We start from the raw sequence: 7001 nt of genomic DNA, 5'->3' as shown, positions 1-7001 counted from the left end.
AAATGCTTTCAGAGCTACTTGCAATATACTGTCCAAATCCTACATCCTGTACTTTATATCCACTCCACTAGATGGCAGTGCAATCATACCCTCAACAAGGCACACCTCAGCTTTTGTGATGCAATTACTAAAGGCGATTGGAGATTGTCACAGCACAGTGTGTTTGTATATGAATACATGTTTATAAAATAATAATTTGCCAGTGCCCTGAGAACTCAGAATTGTTTAATTTTATTGTGTGTTCTTTGTTGGGGTGCTTGTGCATCAGTAATGCACAGGAAGGCCAGCATAGATGCCAAATGGATCATCGCTCCTTTAGCACCGGGACAAAATTAAGTAGAAATAGAATAGAACAGTTGGATAGAATCGAAATAGAATAGAGTAGTTGAGAATCACTGTTTTAGAAAATCTAAAACATCTAAAAATAATGACCAAAATGTTGTTCAAACCCGGCAAATGTATTTAAAAAATGACAAAATACAAATAAGCTTACAGAATGTCATCATGACAACATCACATATAAATATATCCTACTCATACTCTTGTCTTATTCCTTCATTCCACATTAAGGGTACAGTCCTCGGTCACAGGATTGGAATAGTGTAAAGGCCAAGCACTCATACACAGGTGGTGGCTACTGTGAGGTGAGATTTTGAATGGTGTATTTAATTGACATTGGCAGACACATCACCTCTCACATTAGTGAGAGGGAAAGGTTTCATGCTCATATACAACAGGTGCCTCAGACTGGTCCACACATGGCACTGACACCTGTTAAAAAATAAACACACACCAAGACACACAGGTGGCACAATATTTAAGATAATTTACTGTTAATATTAACTAATTTGGTATAAAGGATAAAGGATATTATATTATATTATACAGTATATGGTTTAATATATATCCTTGGATATAACATAAATGGAAAAGAACAGAATGTTTGTGTTACACAATGCAAAATCTACCATAAGATCTTGGGGCCAATGTGCTTCAATCATTGTAGGGTCCTCCAACTGTCCAGGGCTTTTCTAAATCAATTACAGGAACAAGCTGGTTACAAGACACATACTGTATTACCTAATCAGCTCAAAGTTAAACCTAGCGAAAGCATTCTTTATCCTAAAGGGCATTTAAGATATGTTCTACAATTATGATTTATTTTCTTCTTGTAAAGTGTATCTAACATATCTGATTCAGCCATGGCAAATGTGGTCATTATCAAAACATTACCATCACAGTTGTTCTTGGCAGACAGGTTTGTATTTCAATTTTCCTGGTTCATGATGCCATGTACCCCTTTGGAAAAATAGACTAGCCTTACAACATCCTAAACCCTCCAACATGGACACCATTCTTTTTAAGCCAAACCCATATTGAGTGCTTGAGTGCTTTTTTTGCCTAAACTTAGTCTCACCAACACATTCTGTAGATGCATGCTACATTTCATGAAATTCTGTTTTTAAGAGACATTACAACTGATATAGATATGTCACTTACCCAAGACATGCCTGCACTAGTATCTTGTAATGTAAATGCAAAATTCATTAAATTTGACATGCTTTATCACTTCCATAGTCTTTGGATGCACATCATAAAGTGGATCAAGTTGTAGGCCTACATTATTTCTAAACAATTGATTTATTTTCAAAAGTGAAATTTCTCCATTCAATTCTGTTTACGTCAACAGATGATTTCTCTGTTTACTGAAAAAGAGCTGCTGCAGTTTTGTGAGTCACTCAACATTCTTGAGTATGCCTACCATGAATGACAATCACAATGACAAATGAGCATCTCTGCTTAACTCACATTGTATTTAGTAGAGATTGCATTGTATATTTGACTTGATTTGTATTTAATAAAATGGCACACGTGGTACAAAATGGTATTACCAGAGAGCCAGCCCGGTGCTAGCTGCTTTGCGTGCTAACTTTTAGAGGTGCACAGTGACATAATTATCTACATCTGTTCAACCAACAAAATGACCTGTATTCGGATATTACCAGGCCCGGGGTGGGTAATCAGGAGAATTCCCAGTGGGCCGCTTAACTTTTGGGCCGGTCAGGGAAAAATATATTGACATTTGTCACGTTAGTCTATCTTCTCTTAAAGTACTGTAGGCTACTCACGTTCTGCAATCTATGCATGACACCGCAGTCTCTGCATGGGTTGTAGCCTACCATGTGAGGGAGTTCTGCCCTTGGGTCCATATAGCTCGTCTTTTCCAAAAGGTTTTCTCAGATAGGCCTATAGGCCGGCCCTACTAGCGATAAGCGTCACGGAGGATGGATGGTATAAAGAGGCCAGGAGGGACTGAAAAGGCCAGGTAAAAAAAAGAAAGGAACACATTGGAGGAGGATGTTGCCAAATGTGCCAAAATTTTGGCACATTTGGCACTGGCAACTGAGATAGCAATGATTAGCAATGTAATTATTGGGTAATATTGGACGTTAGCATTGTCAACCATATCGCAAGCAACTTATTAAATGAATTAAAATATTAGCCTTTTTGTATCACCAGACTCAGAGAATGGCTGGATGAACTGGAGAAAGGTAAAAATCAATTGTTTAACTCAAGGGGAGGTGGAAAATGAGTGTAATTCTCCAAATGGTGGAATATCCCTTTAACAGAAACAACTGGTAAAATAGTCCTTCAAAAAGGCTAGGGTACTTTTTACTTTTATACAGTACTTTAAGAACATGCAGAGTATTTGTTACTTTTAATTGAGTAAAGAAGTTGAATCACTACTATTTAGTATTCTCTATACTTCTAGTTGAGTGTGGAAACGGTGTACTTCTACCATCCCAGACAGTTATAAGTATGACTATAAAACTGAGAAATGCAGGATGTGGGTGCACATGTGCTTTTGTGGTTAAATTTCCGTTGTGACAAGTTGCATATAAATTGCACTGCATGATACTGGTGCATCACATCAGACTATATTTTACTCTCACAATGATTGTCTTAGACATTATTTCTGTATGCAATTTGAACAAAATAAATCATATCAATTTTAAATGTAAATGTTACTGCTTGTTTGACTCTTCTCTGCAGAACTTTATGATGGTTGGGTAAGAAACTTTTACTCTCTAATTTCATTTTTAAACTAGGTACAAGACATATTCATTCTTATTATATAAGCTTTTTGGATCATTTAAAAGGGTGCTAATATGAAAGGTGGAGTTTTACAGGTCATAGAAATGTTAGAAGAAATATTTATATATAAATCTAACTATATAAATATGACTTTTAGATGCATATATAATGCATATATATATGGGCATACGGGTGCCTTATCCACTATACAATTTTAATCAAAAGTAAACTTTTTAAATGATCCAAAGTAATTTAAAATGATCCAAAAGGCTCAGGTTGCTTTATTGTGGAACTTGCCTGGTGGTCAAATGGCTTTTTGAATGTGAGTGCTAGGGGCACTACTGTTTTGACGTTATTTTTAAAACACTAAGAAGGCTCGACACAACAAGAAACTTTGATCAAAGTATTTAGGGTCTCTACACATGAACTCGAGCATCGAGAACATTGTTTTTGTACACATAGTTTACTAAAAAGAAACGGTTTTGGTCAACTCACTTCTTGACTGGCAAGATGGCGGCGAGCGGAAAAACCAAGTGAGTGGTAGTGCCCCTAGCACTCCCATTCAAAAAGCCATTTCACCCGAAAACGACAATACGACAAAAAAGTGGCGCTTCCGACATAATTATGACTCGGATACATTCACAAAAAGACCCTAGGTTGCATTTTGGCGAGAGTTACGCTTATTTAAGAGATTGCAGAGCAGAACAAGATTAACAATCTTTTCATAAATAGCTTACAATCTTTTGATTAATAGGTTTTTGATCATTTGTCAATGTGTCACATTTCATAGTTTAAAGTTATTAAATGAGATATAGTTAAGAATTTTAACGATACCTTGCAAAACAGACAACCCATTTTCAGATCATGGAGCTTACGAGGTTTTGTTTTGTTCTACGCATAAAGGGAACCTTGAGCAAACTACGCATGTACGGAACCGTACACAATAGATTGGTAATGGTGACTTGATGAATGTTTTGTCTGCAGATAAAAATGATGAAGCATATACAGATGATCAACACAAAATATTCAAAGCATGTTTTTCAAAAGGTGTATGTGTGTGTGTGTCTGTGTGTCTGTGTTTAGGAAAGTGGGCATGTAGATATGTAACATGTATGCTCCTGTATGGGTATGTTTGAACATTGCTGTTATTGCTCTTTCATCTCACTTTCAAAGTCTACCATTGCCTGCATCCAGTCTTGTTCACATAAAACATTTCCACAGTCAATATACGTACACACTTAACATTCCAATATACGTACACACTTAACATACAAGTCCATACGCCAAACAGCTCAGTCTCACTTAGAGCAAGTATATCAGTTGGTCATGAAATTAGTGTTATTAATGAAAAAAGGACAAGGAATATGGTTCATTAAGGCAGTGAAGTTCTGATGTTATAATGAACAAAACCTTACACCTGACCAGCATGGATGTTGACCTGCTAAGGGATCCTGTTACCTAGAAGTTACATTTTCTCTATCACTTTGAGTTTCATTTGAGTGACAATACTTTATTACAATATCATACCAAAAGGCTTTGGCTGTATTTGCAAAGTTGTACTGTAGATGCTCTTGATTTATTCTGGGCTCTGAACCCCATTCATAAACATATTTCAATCAGCTTCTGGAGACTGCTGCTCAAGGCTTCACTGCAGGCTATTCCTTCTCATTAGTTACATGCCTCTGGCCAGGACAAAGGGCTGCATCCAGTGCAGCTTTGACTTGGCTTCTCTTTTCCTTGCCATCATGCTCTGTGAAACTGACTCCAGACCTGTCACAAAGGCTTGGGTGTATGTGGCAGAGCCACAGGGGGGAACCACTATCAGAGACAAGCACAAATCGATACAGATCGCTTAGGGAAAGCTGGCTGTCACTCAAATGGTTGTATGCTATCAGCACAGGAGAGTTACGGTTCGCTGAGACAAGCAGGGATGGGGTTGGAGGAGGGGGAGGGGGTTGAGCACAGGAGAGAGGGATAGAGGAATAAAGAAAGAGAGAAAGGAAGGGGAAGAAGGGAGAGGGGTGGTAAGGAGGGGATGAGAGAGACAACAGGGAGGCGGGAGAGAGAAAGAAGGAAAAGCGGAGCAGAGAGAGAGAAAAGAGGAGATGTGAGATGAGAGAGGGAAAGAGGGAGACAAGACGAGAATGGGGAAGAGAGAGATTGGTAAGAAGGGGAGAGGAAGAAGAGAATGACAATAGTGTAGTTAATACAGGGGACAGAGGTTTGAGATGAACTTGCCAATAAGGTGCCGGGTGTTAATAACACATCATCATCATCATCACACACACACAGACACACACACACAGCTTGCTTCAATACACATGCATGATCCTTCAATAGCATTAAACCAATCCTCTTTCACTATGCAGTTACAGTTTCTCTCGATTGCTTTGATGCTTCAGTCCAATCACGTGTTCAAAACAAATAACACACAGACCTAAGCAGAAAGACCTGTGGTTTGGTCAAAATTCACTGTATAAGCTTGTCAGGCTTTAATGTAGCAGCTAAAAGTTGTATGACTTCTGATCCCCCTGACACCACTTCAGAACCTGGACCTAATGCATTCTGGGTGAATCTGAGACTACTTTACCGTCAAGGTCATGCAGAGCATGAGTGAAGAGCTGAGGACAGACGTGGACAAACGGGAAAATAAGACATGATGGGCTTACTGTATATTGTCTGCCCGTGATGTCTGTTGGATCTAAACAGTCTGCCTGTGATGTCAATTGTGCCTATCTGGGGTGCGTTTCCCAAAACCATAGTTGCTAACTAGGTTAGCAACTTTGTTGTTGCAATGCAATTTCCCATTGTTAGCAACTATGGTTTTGGTCTGCCCACGATGTCTGTGCTCGGATCAGAGCCGCCACTACCACCACACGTATCACACACTGTGTGTTCCTTTTGTATATTTAAGTTGTTTATTTTATTATTCAATATTGCTTATGTTCATCAAATATCTTATATATAATATTATCTAATATTGTATCATGTGTTAATCCACTCCATCAGTTTTTCAAAAACAATAAAATTAAAATAGAGATATGTGATGGTCAAAAACAAGTTAATTGAGGAATTAGTGAGCCAAAAGTGTGTAAGCCAAAGGCAAAAACTGTACTGTACAGCAACCACAGTGCAAACTGAGGGGGGGAAACTAAAACTAAGCTGATTTTACATTTAATTATATTTAGTTTTTAGTTAGTTTTGCATTGCTCATTGTAGTTTTTATTTAGTTTTCATTTTTTGTAAAACTTTATTATTTTTTTTATTTCAATTAACTAAATTCACTCACAGCTAGTTTTAGTTTTAGTCTTAGTTTTTGTTAACTATAATAACCCTGGGAACATATGCCTACACTGTGCGCGCACTCACACTGTGACACATGTAGTGTGAGTTACCATGTCGTATGCAACAGAAAAAAATGCACAGTGTCTGTCTGTACTTAATCAAGCACCTTTTTGTGAGGTTTAACACAAGCATCCACAGGCTTCATCGACAACATTTGTGGTTGTGCTCAAAGGCTTCAAGCTAAAGAGACCGCTGCAATGGAGGCCACAGGGCACACTCACACACACATGCTCTCTCACTCACTCAATCCCAGTTGCTTACCCACTCTCATAAGTTTGCCTGTTTTTGGTAGAACTTTTGAACTGTTTTAGAATATCTAATGTGTGGCATTCTAGATATATAGATAGATAGATAGATAGATAGATAGATAGATAGATAGATAGATACTTTATTGATTCCTAGGGGAAATTCAAGAATAGGTTTTTAATAGGTTTAATGTTCGAGATAAAAAAAAAAAGCTGATGCATGAAAGGTTTGCAAAGTGATTTCACGCTCCCTTGAAAAAAGCATTTTAAGTATTTTTAAAATACAAAAAAAACCAAACAGTATTTTATTTTGAT

The 7001-nt window shown here is 37.7% G+C and overlaps 1 long non-coding RNA gene across 3 annotated transcripts; it reads right to left on the bottom strand.

Annotated features, from left to right (window-relative positions):
• Positions 1-215: 215 nt before the first annotated feature.
• LOC143111533 (uncharacterized) lies at positions 216-5020 on the bottom strand. 3 transcript variants are annotated; one of them, XR_012984544.1, is made up of 5 exons: positions 3931-5020; positions 2130-2313; positions 1501-1523; positions 969-1031; positions 216-771 (listed from the first exon to the last, which is right to left on the bottom strand). It is a non-coding gene; the product is annotated as an uncharacterized LOC143111533 (long non-coding RNA). The 3 variants fall into 3 exon arrangements; XR_012984542.1 differs by lacking the exon at positions 1501-1523; XR_012984543.1 differs by lacking the exons at positions 1501-1523; positions 2130-2313.
• Between the last annotated feature and the right edge of the window lie 1981 nt (positions 5021-7001).

The sequence above is a fragment of the Alosa pseudoharengus genome, unplaced genomic scaffold (assembly GCF_046254945.1).
Source record: "Alosa pseudoharengus isolate Yale_2024_CS ecotype anadromous, Long Island Sound unplaced genomic scaffold, YU_APseudo_1.1 YU_APseudo_1.1_scf_8, whole genome shotgun sequence".
NCBI lineage: Eukaryota > Metazoa > Chordata > Actinopteri > Clupeiformes > Clupeidae > Alosa > Alosa pseudoharengus.
This window is presented reverse-complemented; position numbering and strand designations above follow the sequence as displayed.